This window comes from Cupressus sempervirens, chromosome 3, assembly GCF_028749045.1.
Source record: "Cupressus sempervirens isolate cs-2001-9-10 chromosome 3, ASM2874904v1, whole genome shotgun sequence".
Taxonomy (NCBI): Eukaryota; Viridiplantae; Streptophyta; class Pinopsida; order Cupressales; family Cupressaceae; genus Cupressus; species Cupressus sempervirens.
The window spans coordinates 209,044,621-209,063,270 of NC_143120.1; positions in this window are offsets into that span (position 1 = coordinate 209,044,621).

Genomic DNA, 18,650 nt, shown 5'->3' on the forward strand with positions numbered 1-18,650 from the left:
GTTGTAAGTACCAGCTGGAAATCTTTCTTTTTGTAAGTGCACCATGACTAGATCCCCTACTTGGAATTCTTTATGTCTTCTCCTTTGATCAGCCCTAGCTTTATACTCTTGATTCATCTTTGTAATGTGTGCCTGAACCTCCTCATGTAGACGCTTGATATGTTCAGCAAATTCTTCAGCTTCAGCACTTGTCCTCTCCCCTTGCTCTATCTTCCTAAATTCTGGTGCAGTCCTTGGGCTATTCCATATACAATTTGGAATGGTGATTTACCTGTACTCCTATTTACAGAGTTATTGTAAGAAAACTTGGCTTGTGGTAGAATCAAATCCCATCCCTTGGGTTTATCCCCAACTAAACATCTCAGCAAATTGCCCATACTTCTGTTTGGCCGTCAGTTTGTGGGTGATGTGTGGAACTGAATTTCAAGTCTGTTTTTAATTTCTTCCACAATGTCCTCCATAAATACCCCAAAAATTTAGTATCTTTGTCAGAAACTATACTCCTTGGGAGACCATGTAGTCTCACCACCCCTCTGAAAAACAAGTCTGCAATTTGGACAGCATCATGAGTTTTGTGGCATGGAATGAAATGTTCCATTTTGGAGAACCTATCAACCACCACAAATATTGAGTCATTACCCCTTTGTGTCCTCGGCAATCCAAGAACAAAATCCATACTTATGTCCTCCCATGGCTTTGATGGAACAGACAATGGCTGATATAGTCTAGTATTATGGCTAAATCCCTTGGCAACTTGACAAACCTAGCAACTCTGTACAACCTTCTTCACATCCTGTGAAATCTGAGGCCAAAACTAATGTTCTCTAAGAATGGAAATGGTCTTATCTTGACCAAAATGGCCTGCCATCCCTCCACTGTGTTTCTCCTTAATTAGATTTTCCCTCATGGAACTCTTTGGAATGCATAATTTCCCGTGAATAACATACCATCCTGAATCAGATAGTCTAACCACTTAGTTCTATCTATAGCAACAAGCTCTTTACAAGCTTTCCATGCTTCAGCAAAATTAGGATCTTCAGGATACAAATTCTTGAGTTCATCAAACCCAACTACTTCAACCTGCATTACTGTAAGCAACAACAATCTCCTACTTAGTGCATCTGCAACCCTGTTAGATTTTCCACTTCTATGCTTCAACACAAATGTATAACTCTGCAAGAACCCTACCCACTTCATATGCCTCTGATTCAATTTAGCTTGGCTATTCAAGTGCTGTAATGCCTGATGATCAGTATACAAAACAAATTCCTTTGGCAATAAATAATGCCTCCATTTCTTTAAGGCCTGAACTATTGCATAGAACTCTTGATCATAAATAGAATACATCTTCTTTGCATCATTCAATTTTTCACTAAAATATGCAATAGGCTTACCTTCTTGGCTTAATAGAGCCCCAATAGCGCTGCCACTAGCATCACAATCCACTTGGAACACCTTTCTAAAATCTGGAAGTGCCAACACAAGTTGTTCTGTTACCTTCTTCTTCAGCAATTCAAAACTTCTCGCAGTTGCTGTAGTCCATTTGAACTCTTTTCTATCCCCTCTTATTGTATCAGTTAGGGGTGCACATATGCCACTAAAATTCTTAATAAACTTCCTGTAAAAACTAACTAGACTATGAAATGATCTTACCTCAGTAGCAGACCTTGTAGTAGGCCATTCCAAGATGGCTTTTACCTTCTTTGGATCCATTTTGAGACCTTCAGGTGATATAACAAACCCCAAATACACTAACTCCCTTTTTGCAAAGATACACTTCTTCAGATTAATTAACAGTTTCTCTTCTGTTAGCCTTTCAAGGACACTACGAATATGCAATAAATGTTCTTCCAAACTCTTGCTGAAAATTAAAATATCATCCAAATAAACAATAACAAATTTTCCCAAGAACTTCTTAAGTACCTCATTCATGAGCCGCATGAAGGTGCTTGGGGCGTTTGTCAATCCAAAGGGCATGACTAACCACTTATAAAGACCCTCCTTGGTCTTGAAGGTTGTTTTCCACTCATCTCCTTCTCGTATCCGTATTTGATGATAGCCACTCTTGAGATCTATCTTTGTGAAGTACTGAGCTCCACTCAATCAGTTCATAAGATCATCCATCTTTGGCAAAGGAAACTGGTATTTGATGGTTATCCTATTTATAGCTCGAGAATCTATATACATCCTCCACTTTCCATCCTTCTTTGGTGCGAGTACTATAGGTACTGCACATGGACTTAGGCTCTCCCGAATCAAGCCCTTCCTCAACAGCTCCTGAACCTATCTATTTAGCTCCTCTATTTTAGTAGGAGTCATCCTGTGAGCAACCTTGTTAGGCAAACTTGCTCCTGCAATTAGATATATCTGATGACTAATTTGCCTTACCGATGGCAACCCTTTTGAAACATTATCAGAGATAATATCTCCAAACTCACCTAGTAAATCAAAAACTTCAAGTGGTATTTCACTACCACCTTCTTTATCTTTCCTTGGAATCAAAGCATAGCACATACGCTGGTGTTTCATGCCATCTAAAAACTTTCTTCCATCAACAAGAAAAATCCTAGCACTGCTACATACCTTTTCACCTTCCTTCTTCATGGGCTTTAGTTTGTGGCAAACTCCATCCTTTGTTAGAGAGTATGTGTTTGCATGACCATCATGTACTGCATGCCTATCAAACTGCCACGGTCTACCCAACAATAGATGGAAAACATCCATTGGAGTAACATCATAGAGAACTTCATCATGGTAACCCCCAATTTTGAACTTCACTAAACATTGTTCACTTACCATGACTTTATGATCATCTTTCACCCAAGCAATCCGATAGGGCTGGGGATGTCTCTCCCTCTTGAGCTTCAGCTTAGAGACCATCTCTTCTGATACCAAGTTATCAGTGCTACCACCATCAATGATCACGTCACAACATTTATCCTCACACTTGCATCTGGTACGAAACAAACTCCTCCTTTATCTTGGTTCTATCTCACCACTTAGTAAGACCCTTTCATTTACCAAGGTCTCTCCTCTTTCTACATCTTCTAAATGTGATGATTGTGCATCCTCATCCACATGAGCAACCCTAGCTTGGCCCTCAGCCCTCTTATCTGTCCTTCCTTGTCGTTGAGGGCATTCAAAGGCACAATGACCTTCTTCATTGCAATGGAAACAGGTACCACAGAAGCCTCCTCTTTGTTGTCCACGTCCTCTACGTCTTCCTCTCTGATTTCCAAAGTCTTGATCACGGGAGCGGTTGAAACCCTCATTCCTCTGGTTCCTACTAGTACCCACATCTTCATTTTTCTTTTGGGTTTCATTGCAGCCTCTAGATGACCTACCACTTCCCCTTACTCCTTAACCGCGCCCTCTTTGTCTTCCTTCAAATATTTTATTCAGCTTCTCTTCAACTCGTAGGGCAAATTGGTATGCCTCTTCAACGCTGGTCATTCTTACCAGACTTAATTCCTCCTGGATGGTAGGTCGCAACCCACTGATATAACTAGCAACCTTCTCCTTATTTGCTTCTGCATGCCCTGCTCTATTCAAGAGTCGATAAAACTCCTTTGTATATTCTTAGACTGATCTTCCTGCTTGCTTTAACCCATGCATCTTCTTAAACAAATCAAGCTCGTAGTCTACAGGAATGAACTGCTTCTTCAATTTGTCCACCATGCGATCCCACCTTGTGATCTTCTGCTGTCCTCTTCTGTTTCTTTCCAATTGAAGCTCTTGCCACCAAATTTTGGCACGGCCTTTCAGTTTGGCCTTTGCAAACTTAACCCTATCTGGGTCCCTGATATCCTCATACTCAAAGTTTTCTTCCATTTCATTGATCCAGTCGATCAACTCATCTAGTTTCAGATTTCCTAGAAATACTCCCACTTCAATTGTAGGTCTTTTCCCAAACTTTGTAATGGCCCTAAAAAGCCTTTCCTCTGCCTGATTCAGAACTTCCTCGTCAAATTCGCCTTCTAGTCCCATTTCGTCTTCTTCATTGTCATCCTCACTTTCATCACCTGCGGACACATTTGTTCCTCTACGAAGCTCCTCCTGCAATGCTTGTACCTGCCTTTGGAGGTCTCTAACCCCCTCAAGATTAATAGCTCTGGCCCTTTCACCACGCTCTCTTCGTGGAGGCATCTTCTAACTTGAACTCGCAACCACACAGTCTTGGTGCAAACTGCCTCACAGTCGGCGCTCTGTCTACACACTTAGGAAAACTTGCTCTGATACCACTTGATGGGGACACAACCCAAGTACAGAATGGACACAATAGGAAAAGGGAAATTGTATTAACTGTGAAAATAGGTTAGTACATTCAGTACAGAGAAAATAGACTTCAAAACATGCCCTAAGGGCTTACAATAGCATAAATCTGGAGATAATTTCTCCTTTTAGTACCTCCTCTCAAACTCCACTCCGAACTGCCTTTTACAATGCCAGAAATATTCTTAAATAGACGTCGGAGGGTTAAGGACTAGGAATACATTCTAGAAAGTGCTAGTAGGCATCCACCAAGCAAATAGAAGGCTCCAGAAGCTGTGTTAGAAGTTGGCGCAAATCTAGAAGAATCCAGAAACGGTAATCGAACATTCAGGAGGCATAACTTTTGAACCGTAGCTCCGATTGATGAACTGTTTACGTTTTTGAAAAGCTCTCGAAGCGCACTATAGTCATATGAACCATCTTTGTATGTTCCCCATTTTGCAGCACTTTTTGAGGTCATTTAATGCCCCTAACCTGACTTTGAAGCATTCTTAGGAGGTCTCCAAAACCCAAAAAACTGCAATAACTTTGAAACCGTGGGGCCTTTTGACCTGATTCTTTTTTTGGAATGCTCTAAATTACAATTACATTCATCTGGCCAATTTACACCTTCTAGTTTACCAAAATGATGGCTCAATTACATACTCCTATTTTTTTGACATTTACACGTATCCCAAGGTGTTCAAATACTCTATCCTTTGGATGCTCCTACATCAGATTTTCTTGATTGCCATCATGTGATTTTCCTTGGGTTTTGCTAAGAATCTTGCCACTATTCCAACTATTGGAAATTTGTTTAGCGCTCCCCTCAGGATTCATGACAAGGGCTTAACCACCTCCTATGTATTATAAGTTGAGTGGTTGTATCGAGCATTGATAGATCTGTCTTTTGGTGCAACCACAACCCCACTCTAACAAGTCGTATCAGAGCTTGGTCACAAGTTTGAATCCTTAGACCCTCGGGTAATGCTGAGGGGGAGATTGTTGAAAATTTTTTTAGCACTCCCCTCAAGATTCATGACAAGGGCATAACTGCCTTTTGTGTACTATAAGTTGAGTGGTTGTATCTAGCATTGATATATCAATCTTTTTGTGCAATGACAACCCCACTCTAACACCAACTGCTAGAGCAATGTTAGGCCTTGTGTATACTGCATACTGCAATTTTCCAATCATTGATCTATATGTGATCTGATCTACTTCTTTGGCATCATCATATTTGGAGAGCTTATGTCCAGTAGACATAGGGGTTCCAACTGGTCTTGAATCTTTCATTCCAAATTTCTTCAGTATCTCCTTGATATACTTAGATTGAGTGATGTAGATACCATTTTTGTTTTGTTGTATCTGCAATCCAACACCAAACATGAACATCTCAAATTCTTTACTCATTTCTTCTAAACATGCTTTGCAAAAGTCATCATTTCTTGTAAATAGAGTATCAGCAACAAATATTTTTGCCAACACAATCTTCTTATCTGGTCCTTCCTTGATATACAGACTAATGTTATCAGTTGTTCTTTGAAAACCAATTTGTACCAAGTAATTATGAAGTCTTTCATACCAAGCTCTAGGAGCTTGCTTGAGACCATATAATGCTTTGTGCAACTTGCAAACCATGTCTCTTTTGTTAGGATCTACAAAACCTTCTGGTTGTTCAATGTAAACTTATTCATCAAGAATTCCATTCAAGAATGCAATTTTGACATCCATTTGATATACTTTAAATCCTATATGTGCTGCATATGCTAGTAAGGTTCTAACATCTTCTAATATTGCCATAGAAGCAAAAGTCTCACAATAGTCAATACCTTCTTACCATAGTCAATACCTTCTTCTTGAGAATAACCTTTGCACATCAATCTTGCTTTGTTTCTTAAAAGTTGTCCTACTTCATTTAACTTAAATTTCTAAATACCCACTATGTACCAATTATATTTTAATTCTTGGGTCTAGGAACAAGAGTCCAAGTTTTGTTCTTTTCTATCTGTTCTATTTCTTCATCCATTGCTTCAATCCAACTTTTATTTTCCAGAGCATCCTTAACACTTCTAGGTTCAAATTCAACAAGTAAACATGTACCTTTTAATTTTTCTCTTGTCAATGTTCCATTTGATTTGTCTCCAATGTTCCGATTGAGTGCATGACGCCTTCTGACATATCTTGCTAACACTAATTCTTTGGTCCTTGAATGAGTTCTACCATCTTCATCTTGAATTTTAGTTTCAAGCTCGGGTCCTTCTATCTGTGACTTGGGTCCATCAGCTCGGTTTGAACTAGCTTGCTAGCCTCTAATTGTGACTTGGGTCCTTTAGATTGTAGCTTGGGTTGCACTTTGTGCAACTCGATAACTATTGGGGTTTTAGGAGACTCGACAGATGAAGCTTCTTTTCTCTCAGATAGATTTGGTAGGGTATTAGGTTCATAGTATAAAAATCTTCTGTAATCTTCTTGCTCCTTGTTACTTTCTTCTTCACTCTTTTTTGTAAACTCATTGATTCTAACATGTGCACTTTCTATGATTTTGTGAGTAGACAAATTCAAACATTTGTACGCTTTACTTCTACAGAAGTATCCTAGAAATATCCCTTCGTCACCTTTTACATCAAAATTTCCTTTTCTAGATTCTTTCAATGTATAACATTTGCTACCAAATACTTTCAAGTAACTTACACTAGGTTTGTATCCATACCATAGCTGATAGGATGTTTTGTTTGAATCTATCTTCAACTGAACTCTGTTAAAGGTATGAATTGTAGTGTTGATAGCTTCCTTCTAGTATTTGAGAGCAACCTTCTTTTCAATCATCAGGGTTCTTGCACAATCCATGATAGATCTATTTCTTCTTTTAGCTATACCATTCTACTGTGGTGTACTAGGGGCTGATACTTGTCTTTTAATTCCTCTTTCAATACAAAAATTATTGAATTCATGAGAGATGAATTCACCACCTCTGTCTGATCTTAAGCATTTCAACCTTTTTCCAATTTTTTTTCCACTCTTGCCAGATACCACTAGAATTTTTGAAAGGCTTCTGATTTTTCTTTTAGATACATTACTATCATCAATCTAGAATAGTCATCAACAAAAAGAATGAAATTTTTTTTTCCACTATAGCTTTCTATTCCAATAGGTCCACATAAATCTGTATGAACAATTACCAAGACTTCTTTTGATTGATAGTTTTTGCTTTTGAAGCTAGTCTTTCCCAGCTTACCAATTTGGCAATTCTTGCATAGACCCATGTTAGGCTTCTTCAAACTAGGAATACCTCTTACTCTTCTATGTTTGCTTATCTTAACCAGATTATCAAAATTCACATGACATAGTCTTTTGTGCCATAACTAGCTTTTCTCTATTTGAGCAATAAAACATGAACAATCACTGAAGTCAAGATAAAATAGATTACCTTTTGTTTGCTTGCTAGATCCAACTAGATTTCCTTTTCCATCTAGTATTTTGGCCTATCCATTCATGAATTCTACCTTGAATCTAATGTTATTCAACTATGCCACACTCAGTAGATTATGCTTTAGTCCTTCAACCCAATAAACATTGTCACATATAAGTTCTTTAGTAAATGAAATACATCCTTTTCCTTTTATGTTACAAGGTTCACTGTTTCCAGATCTCACACTACCTCCATCATAATATTCTATGTGTTCAAACTTTGCTTTGTCACTAGTCATATGATGTGACCAACCACTGTCAATAATCGATATATCATTTTTGCTAACATGAGAGATAAGTGCCATCTTATCTCCTTCATCATCATATTCATCTTTCACAACAATATATACCATTTCATCTTCAATATATATCATAATGTAGCTTCATAAACTATACTAATTCGATGTAGGTATTCTATGCACCAAATAACACATAATATGATTGCATATAGGGATACAACATATGAATACATAACGATAAATATATGAACTCATTCAATAATAAATTATTATTATTATTTATTTTATTTACTAACTACATTATTTCTAACTACTAATCTACCCCATACTCCTTCACCTACTAAGTATGTTATATACTAACACCCATTAATCTTACCATGGTTTCCTATTACTAACACATGTATTACATCATAAGTTTTACCACTACCACATGGTTTTAATGTTAACATGATTCTAACTAAGCCCATTAATACTAAAGTTACCCTTAATCCAAGTACAAACCAAATTTTATTAATAATTTTCCATATACTAATTATCCTATACACAAAATCCCTACCTCCTTACCTTTACCACCCAAGACTTCACTCTTTTTTTCCAAGGCAACTTCACCTAACCTTGGTGGCCCTTCCAAGCTAGTGGCTTTCTCCATGCATACTAAGGTGGAGGCACCAAGGTGGGAGGGATTACATGGGTCACCTTTTGTCACATCATGCACCTAGGATGTCTTGGAGAGAGGAGGCACCTAGATAAGGGTGCCTGACATGTGTCAGGGTGCTTTAGCATGAGATTTGGTTGAGTTCCCAATTTTTCAATGCCTAAGACCTGCCCTTTTGGATTTATTTTCATCCTTACATATGGCCCTTTTGTTAATAGAATTTAGGATTGATTTATTATTTTATTTTCTTTAGTCATTCATTGGCCCCCATTCAAACTTGGTGCCTTAGGACTCTTGAACAATGCTCTTCCCTTGGCCCAAGGTGGGGTACTTGGGATTAGGGTCTAACATTATGTCAGCATTGTTCCCTTTCCCCCAAATCCCTTGTCACATGCATATAACATTCCTAAATAAATGGCAAGCACTTGCGTGAATTGGATTTTACTATTTTTTTATATATTTATTTGAAAATTGCTTTATTATTTGGTGGGGATATCTCATTGGTATATCCTAGTTTTAAAAGTGTAGGTGTCTAATCCTCCTTATAATCATTGTCTTATTTAACTATATTTTATGTTTTTTTTTTCTAACATGGTGTTCCAATGGTCACATCAATCATGGGGGTCTTTTCTCATAGATAATTTAGGGCTAAGCCATAATTATTATGTGAGTCTTACTCTTTAGTTCAAGTATTATTTTATTTACACTCTAACACAAAATTCTTGGTATATTCTCTTGAATAAATTTTTTATCTGTAATCTAGGGAAGAAAATATTTTCCTTCCCATACATTTTCCAGAGAAAAAAAATGGATCTACAGGAAGTTTTCATCCTAAGTTTAATACATTTCTCCTCTCTTTTTTTTTGCTAGACATATATTTTTGAGTTGCCAATGTTCTAATCTGACTACCCCACTAATTTTACTTTGCAAGTATTATTATTACTAAAGCATCTATCATATTCAAGGGTCTAATTGAACTTGAAATCAATGAATCATTTTCCATGCGTATGCAACAAACTATGAAAATATAATACTTTCTTTGTATTGTATCTAAACATGATATATGATCTTGCTTTTCAATACCCTATGTTTTCAAATTCAGCAAACCATACAAATGAGGTTCTACAACAACCCATGGAATGTTTCAACAATTGATTTATTGACCATTATAAAAAATAGATGTCTCATCACTTAGTTTTTCCACATTACATCAATCAAATAATGTAAATCTTACCGTGAATACTTCCTTACAAGAACTATATATAATTTCTCAATGTATCCTATCACCAATTCAACCATATACAATGAAATGAGGGTTTTATTTTACATCACATTGAAACAAAATGGAGACTTAACATCACATTGAAATAACAATGGAAGGTTAATATCACAACACACTTGAGATGACATGAAACATTGGTTTCTCTACACACACTTGGTTTCCAACATTGCCAAGAATAAACCCTAATATCTCCAAGGAATCTGTCTTCACCAAACCTGCAACACAAAACAAAACTTGGTACCATGGAGGCTCACCTCCCATCTTAGGCTTCTATGAAACCACCCACTAAGGAGGGTGTTGGTGTATGAAAATGCTGGAGGGTTTTCAATTATCCCACTGAGAAACTAACATATCTAGGGGAAGCTAACTCCCATTTTCAACATGCCATTTCTAACAACAGGCCAACTATGAGGCATGACCCTTCTTCTACTTCAGGCTCTGCTAAACCTAGGCAGGTAGACCTCGGATTCAAATGATACTGTACCAGTGCAAAAACATATCCCTGAATCTATTAAGAAAATTTTACCCTTATTTCTCCTAATGACTCATGAAATGACATAGATCTATAGTAGCTAAATGCAAAGCTATGAATCTCAGAAGCTGAGTGAGGGCATTATATTTAAGTCCTTCAACATGAAAGGTGAAAACACTTTTGATTAATAATGTTGATTTCAACAAACCCTCAGATATGCAACAGTAAGACTTGATGATCCTGTAATCGATTAGTGCCTTATCTATTGGGCAAATCCATTAATCAAATGCATGCATATTGAAAGCTAATACTTATGTATATATTAAAATATACGATCTATCTATTTACCTTGTAAATAAACATTTGTGCTCAATCCAAACCTCATTCTTACATGATATCCTTCTCAATGAACCTACAACCCTGTTGATTCCTTGAAGCATTTACATAACTCCCTGAGTCATAAGAAACAACAAAAAAACATACAACTTTAAAGGACTGTAACTATGACTTAAGCTCTTTGTTCAAAGATCATAAAACATTGACAATTCACTGAGACTGGAGACAAGAATTAGAATGAAATTAATGAAATTCTTCTGCTCTTTGTATTAATTTCCTTGAAACAATACAACCAAATGCATGAAATGAAAACATGAAAACACCTAATAGATGTGAACTATATGTATTAACCTACACTACTGCTGTTCATACAAGAGAAATTTCTGAAAAATATATGACATCATAGTATGGGAACACATCAAAATTGGATCCAAGACCTGGTATCTCAGTAGTGACTAGTTTTTCTCCAAAGACTAGAACCCCTACAATGGATAAGAGAAAGAAAGATATAGACAAGAAAGAGATCTCAGATCTGATTTCAGAATGATAGGTGTCCACTTAGAATTCCATCTCCAGCAACATAATCACCTCTCTCTTCTCTCTACCATTTTGATCTAATTTTGTTTCATCATTATCTTGTAATTGATTTGCAAAATATCTCTTGCTGAATGATGAAATCCTTTATATCTTATTTGCATCAAGAATGCTGATAAAACTCCATTTAACTGACTTAAAAATTACCCCACTTGCATTTTCCTTGTCTTTTATGCATATTCAAGTCATTACCTTGCTAGAAATCACAATTGAACTCTGAAACCTGAATTCGGTTGCAAGATAGGAACCTGAGACAAATCCTCTTGTAGCTTGAACAAGTGGCATTTTGTGCAAAAAATAACTCCATATTCAAAAAATTTAGCCCATTCTTATTCCAATGGTATATTGGAGCATATATTTTGCCTACCAGAAACCTTCAGAATCTTGATTTGAAAAAGTCCCCCTGGTACAAGTGTCTAGGTTTGCAATTATTTGAAATCTAAAATTTCAAAAATTTTAAAACATTCCAATGTTTGAACATTAGAAAATGCCTTTTCACAATTTAAAAATCTGCACACATCCCTTTTCTGCAAAAATAATTAAAAATTATTTTTTATATTCATCAGATTTTTTCCTTCTTCCTTACTGGGCCCACTAAGCGCCACCCAGGTTGCCATGCGGTAGCCCTGATTGGCCAACCTGTGCCACATACCTACCCCACAAGGTGCCACATACTCACCCTTGGCCCGAACCTTTTTTCCACCTTAGAAGGCATCCCAGGCCCACTGCCACATGGCGCATGGGCACATTCCCGCATTGCTTATCTTCCTCGCAACTTATTTTTGTGGGCATGCGCCATTCGTTCGATGTGCCACATGTTGGCATCTAAAGCGTTTGGTCTTGGATCACATTCTGAACTGCCACTTCATCGCATGTGGGACCCATTGCCATGTGGTGGTAGCCTGCTTTCCTGCAATATTTATCCTCCTTGCAACTTTATAATGTGAGCTTGTGCCCACTGTAGATTCTGGCCATGTGTTGAAATTTCATTGCATCTCTAGTTTGGGTGCCACATCAGTGCATGCGTTGGTTTATTCAAAATTATGCTTTACTCAAATCTGGCTGACGTTATCGATGGGGCCCCTACGCAAACTTAGCTTCCAAAAGCCTTTTTTTCTTGAGACACAATACAATATGTGATGAGTTGTATTTAAATACTTTAAGACTCTCCCACATGGGCAATATGGGACTAAAGTCTTATGCCTTTTCTTTGTTTTCTACTCCTTTCCTTGCGTAGATCTTTTCTTTGCAAGTTCGTGGTTTTTTTTTGTCTATTGGCATGGAATAGCTCCTCATGTGGTCAATCAAAGCAAATGGTGTCTCCTCCTTTCTTGGTGCAGACTTCCTTCAACCATGCTAACTATTCCTTTCGTGAAGCTGGGCTGCACCTTTTGCGTTCACCCGCTGCATAGAGATTTCTTACTTTAACCCGACGACTTGGTCTCTCAAAAAATGACTCCCCTCATTACAAATCCATGAGCTACGAATGTAGAAGACTAGGCCAAACCTTAAAATCAGATACATTTGCTCCTCTACAAATCGCAGGTTTTGCTTTCTTCACAGTAGCATAGTCCTTATCCTCAAAGGCGTGGGATCTTTTCTCATAATGTAGGCGCCTTTCTTTATATGTGTGAAATGCTACCTGAACATCACATGGCTTCTCCTCTTCATCAATGTGGACTTTATGATTGCCGTGTTCTATAGTTGCGTGGGACTGCCCTATTTATTGACGTCTCCCTCTTTCTTTGTTTGGCGTTGACTGTCTTTTGCAAGTGCCATCCCTGTTAATAATGGTTCAATTCACCTCTAATGCTAGTTCTAGCATTCAACATGTGGTGGGGTCTTCTGCTCTATTTTATGGACATCCTTTTGAAAAAAAATGACTCCTCCTTCAGCTAGTTCGATGTCAACCTCATGATGCGCAAAAAAGGACAAATCGTTTGGGTGCATAGCAACAAATGCAGCAATATGAGATGCAGATGGTAAGGCTAGAGTTTTTGGAAGTCTCCAAATGAAGATGATCCTCACCTTCTTCATGGTATTCTAATGTGACAAGTGGATTAGATGCGCTCCTTGTTCCCTGTGAAACTTCAAAAATTATAATCTCTTGCTTCACTTGAGTCTGATCATTTAGACCACAACTTTCCCCATCATTATGGATGACACTTTGCTTTTCTTCTATATCTGATAAAGCCTCCTGATATTTTACCTCATTTGTCTCCAAGATGCGATTCTTATCCATAGATCCTCTTGTCATGCTAGAAATAGATTGTCCCTCCACCCTCTCTTGTATGAATTGTTCATAAGACATCAACCCTTCTTGTTGACGAGCACCCATATCACTGAAGCCTATACGTCCAGCACCAGGCCAATCTGGAGGTCCATTTTGAAAACTAGAAGCACGTCCTAAGTGTCGACCATGGTGTCTCTTATCTGCATATCTAGCTCTTTCAATAATTTCCACATGCAACTAGAGAACCTTCTCCAAATCTGTCAATCCAGGCTGAATTAGTCAGGCCCCAAAGTGGGTCTGACTATTTTTTTTTCATTTTTGAACACTTGAACTACAAAACTACCTCATATGCTCTTCGGCACTGATTTGAAACAAATTTGACGACTGAAAATGAATTTGACACTTATCTACAAACTGCGACTTTTTGCTAACAACGCCTGTCGATTAGCTTTAGAAACTAACTCGAACATCTAACTGGGCTTTGAAATCATACACACTGACTCTTTGCTTTGCACTCTTGTACCATGTCGAATCTTGTCTCATGAAGAATTCAAGGTCAAAAGATATTCGCTGTCAAAGTTTACCTCTCAGAACTACCTGCAAGAAAACATGTCAGAAAACCATAAATTGGGTTCATATTTGGCTTTGAAAATTGGGCAAATGAGCACATGGGGAAATGAAAAATGGGGCATTGATTCTCTGTCATGAGGACAATATGGATCTGCAATTTGGGCTCATGACGAATAATAGGACGCAAATGGCGAGTGGTCAAAGTGGGCTACTCAAAATTTGCAATTGGAAACACTAACAAGATAATGATTTTTACAAATAGAATTGACCTGGAAAAGTGTGCAGATGGATTCATCAAAACTTGCAAACTGGCACACTTGGAGTATTTTTAGAGTACAACACAATGGTACAATCCATTTGATCTTTCAAATCATGGATCTAAGGTTATGACGTCTCGAACAGGGGTACTGATCAATCTACAAATGTTGACACCAATAAAAAAGATAGAAATTACATTTGGTATCGCATTTGAAAACTGATCAAACGGATTTTTCATGAGATGAAACTTGAAACATAACAAGTCTCTAACATCTACAATACAATGCAAAAGGAAATTTATTATTTTGGTCAACTAGTCAAAAGTTATAGCACGTCAAACAGGGCTTCCCAGAATTCAGAATTAATTGCAAAAGCATAAAAATAGTAACTGACCAACTTTGATGGATTCAAAACCTAGTCAAATAGACTTGAAACAACTTGAAATCTGAAACATAGGTTCTTAGGTATGGACACTAAGCACTCCCAAAGCGGCATGTCACAAAACATTTCTGGGTGCGAGATATTCAATCACGAACACAACCTCCTGTCGTTGTTTGACACTTAGGGTAAAATGCAAACCTAACAAATGCTCAAAATGAAACTTCACAGAATGACTCAGAACGACAATTTAACTTCATGGAACAGGTAGACGCACTAAGTAGAAGGTGTTAGAAGCATTGAACACCTCTTAAGCCTCAAAGGTACAGCCAGGTACAATCACATCAAAAGCATTTATAGGGCTCAATTTCTTCAACGATGCTCAAAGTTCAGGCTACAATTTTGAGCACCAACATAGGGGAAACAAGATCCAAATTGGATACACGCACATACAACATATGGTGATGCATGAGAACACTTACAAGTCACCACATAATACTCCCTTCCAAGATTTACACATTGATTCACAATTGGAATCATAAGAACATTGGATGAAGGTGGGCTCTTCAAGAGGAGATTTTCCATGTCAATACAACTCTCACACATTGGATTCACCATGCTTCCACAAGGCTTGCATCATACATATTTTACATCACAAACTTCCACTTATCACCCTCAAATTCATATTTCCACTTATCACCCCCAATCATAATATCAAGACATTAGATTCAATGGAGCCCATACTCCATAAAATCTTCCCCCTTCTCTCCAAGAGAAGAGGCTCTCTACTACATTTTTGAACCCAAATAAACCCCTTCACCCAAGGCTTCTCTTCCCTCCCAAGGTGAGTGAAGCCTTCATACCCATGGTCACATTCAAAGTTCAAATCAAAATAAGAAAATCAAGAGGCTAAACCAAGAAATTTACATCAATACAATACACATTCACATGTTCACAACACAAAAACCAAATATACAAAAAAAAGATTCACCACACAATGCATGATTTCATGACACATACTCCATACTTGTAGATTTGCTTTGCCATACAAAAAGGAAAGAAAAATGAACATGGTTTGAATCACCAATCTTGGTCCAAGCTAAAGGCAATGATAGTTGTAGTAGAGCTCCCTTAACCTCCCTCCAAAACCCTAATTGTCTCTAAACTTAGAGAGTGGGTGAACAACCCACTAATTTGACCAGGACTCCCTAATAAGTCCTTCCCACTAACTATTTTAACAAAAACACCTAGCCACTTCCTCTTACAAATTTGTCTCCTCTAAATTTGCTATATTTGACTTAGTGGGAACATGGGAGAAAACACATGTGACAACTCCAAATTCGAATTGATGGAAGAATGCATGGGTATTGGGCCCCCCTAGGCTGTCTAGGCACTCACATGGTCAAAATTAGGTCCCTAACTTGATATACTATCATATGGGTAACTTATTTTAACATAAAAGACACCTTGGGACCACCTAATGACCCCTCAAAACCCTAGCCAAGTCCAAATTCGAATTTCCTTTGATTGTGACACATCCTACCCCTTATCAAGTGGGTTTACTTATTCATTAACAAGGTAATTAGTTTTAGGGTAAATTGCAACCATGATCAAAACCCTAACTGACATGTCAATTACACATAAAGTTCACAAGTGTCAAGTGACACATAAAAACACATTCCACATCACCATGACATGTCCCTAATGCATCTTTATGATTAAACATTTTTACATGCAAACAAACTCACATTTACGAAGAAAAATACTTTCACAATGAGGCTTTTGAATCTTCCAAAGGTTCGCCTTGGTTAAATTACGTTCACAAAGGTTTAGAACTTGTTTCCCCCCAAAAATTTCCATGGTTCCACATTCTGTACATTAAAATCAAGCATCAATAGTACAAGGAGGTCATATACAGCATATATATCATAAATGCTCATAATAGAATCCATATTAACATAATTCAAATTATATTTCCTCCTAAATCAGTTCAAATAAATTATTCAAGATGTTAGAATATCAAATCTGCATATCATAAACCATCAAAATCAATTTAACATCCCTCTACATATCATGAATCATCAAAATCAATTAAACATTTGTCTACATATCATAAATCATCATAATAGAATTGACATTTCGCATTACAATATAATCTAATACTCTCTTGTCATAAAGTTGCATCCATATGTGTTCGACCATTCCACTATATCAGGTTCATAATACATATCATAAATGAAAAACACTACTGAAATATCAAAATCAATAGATAAAGAAATCCACTATCCATCTAAGTCTCGAATAACTATCAAAATATCAAAGTCTTGAATATCAAAATGCTAGTACCATGTCTATGCTATGATGGGTCGGGGTGAGGCCTCACACAATTAATCAATTGTATCCAACAAGATCATCATCACTTATACTGGAAATCTTGGTAGACTCTTCTATGCTTGGGTAACATTGCACATTGCCTCTGAAGCACGGTAGACATTGTAGAATTCGGTAGCAATAAAACCAACTAACTAAATGTTAAGTCACTAATAGACAAATGGTTTGACAATAAGGTCAAAAATCTCCCCCTTTGACAATAGTGACAAAAAAATTATCATACAAAAAATTTGAATGCTCAAAATACAAGTCAAAATTCCCTCTTTCCACATTCTGGGTCTTTAACTTAGTTTTGACTGATGTCTACTATTGTAGCTCAGTAACCTCTTACTATATTTTATTTTATTTTTCAAAATTTCTTTTGTAAACATATTTTATGCTATCTGTACATGTGTTTCCTTTCTTATTACAACTCCCTCATACATATATCTCTCCCCTATACATATATTTGGAGTATGATAATATTCTCCCCCTTTTTGACATAAATGCCAAAGATGCAAAATATTTACAACTTAATACCACACTGTGACAAGAAATCATTGTTTACCTTCAAAATGATTGTCATTGTCTTGTTCCCCTTTTATGCATGCAAGGCTATCTATACTTTTGCTGAAAGTTCCATCATATGATTAGCTATGGAGAAATTATTATCATGGACCAATGTCTTTGCATGTGCAATATGTTTTTGTATTGCATCCATGTTGGGAAGGATCAGTGGTTGATCTCTGATCTGCAACTCAGTTTGCTAAATGAGATTCCTTTGAATAACAATGATCACCTAGTTGTGATAGATAAGTCTTTTTGTTTCCTTATACTGCTTGTAGCCTTCTTTAGTTCACACTCATCTACTACTTCTTCTTTTTCTTATCAATTGATTACATTGGATATGGAAAGATATATTACATATATATACAAATCCAATAAATTACTTTCTAGAGTCGACTACAATACCAAATTCATCATAATTCACTAGGTCGACCACTATTGTAACTCAGGTTTTGAAGAAAACTTGGTGATGTTATGACACTCAATAAAATCTAGCACTCATTTGAAGTTGAAGCATGGTCCATACTAATCACTTTGAGTAGTAGGAACTTAGCCAACACTGTATAACTCGGTGAATAATGAGAAACCCATTAGATGCTTAATTACTTGGTTGACACTACATGGTTTGATCAATGCTAAATTCACTTCATTAACATTGTGAGCTTGGTAGAGACTGATATACTTTGTTAACACTAGAAAGCTTGGTTAACACTAAGATCTTCATCACTTATACTGGAAAGCTTGGTAGATTCTGCTATGCTCAGGTAATACTGTACATTGCCTTTAAAGCTCGGTAGACATTGTAGGACTCGGTAGCAATGAAACCAACTAACTAAGTGTTAAGTCACTAATAGACAAATGATTTGACCATAAGGTCAACAATTTCATTATTGGGTAACCTAAATGCTTATTTCCACTATAAGAAAAATGGGCATAACAAAATGGATTACTCGTCAAAAATAATAATAATGAGG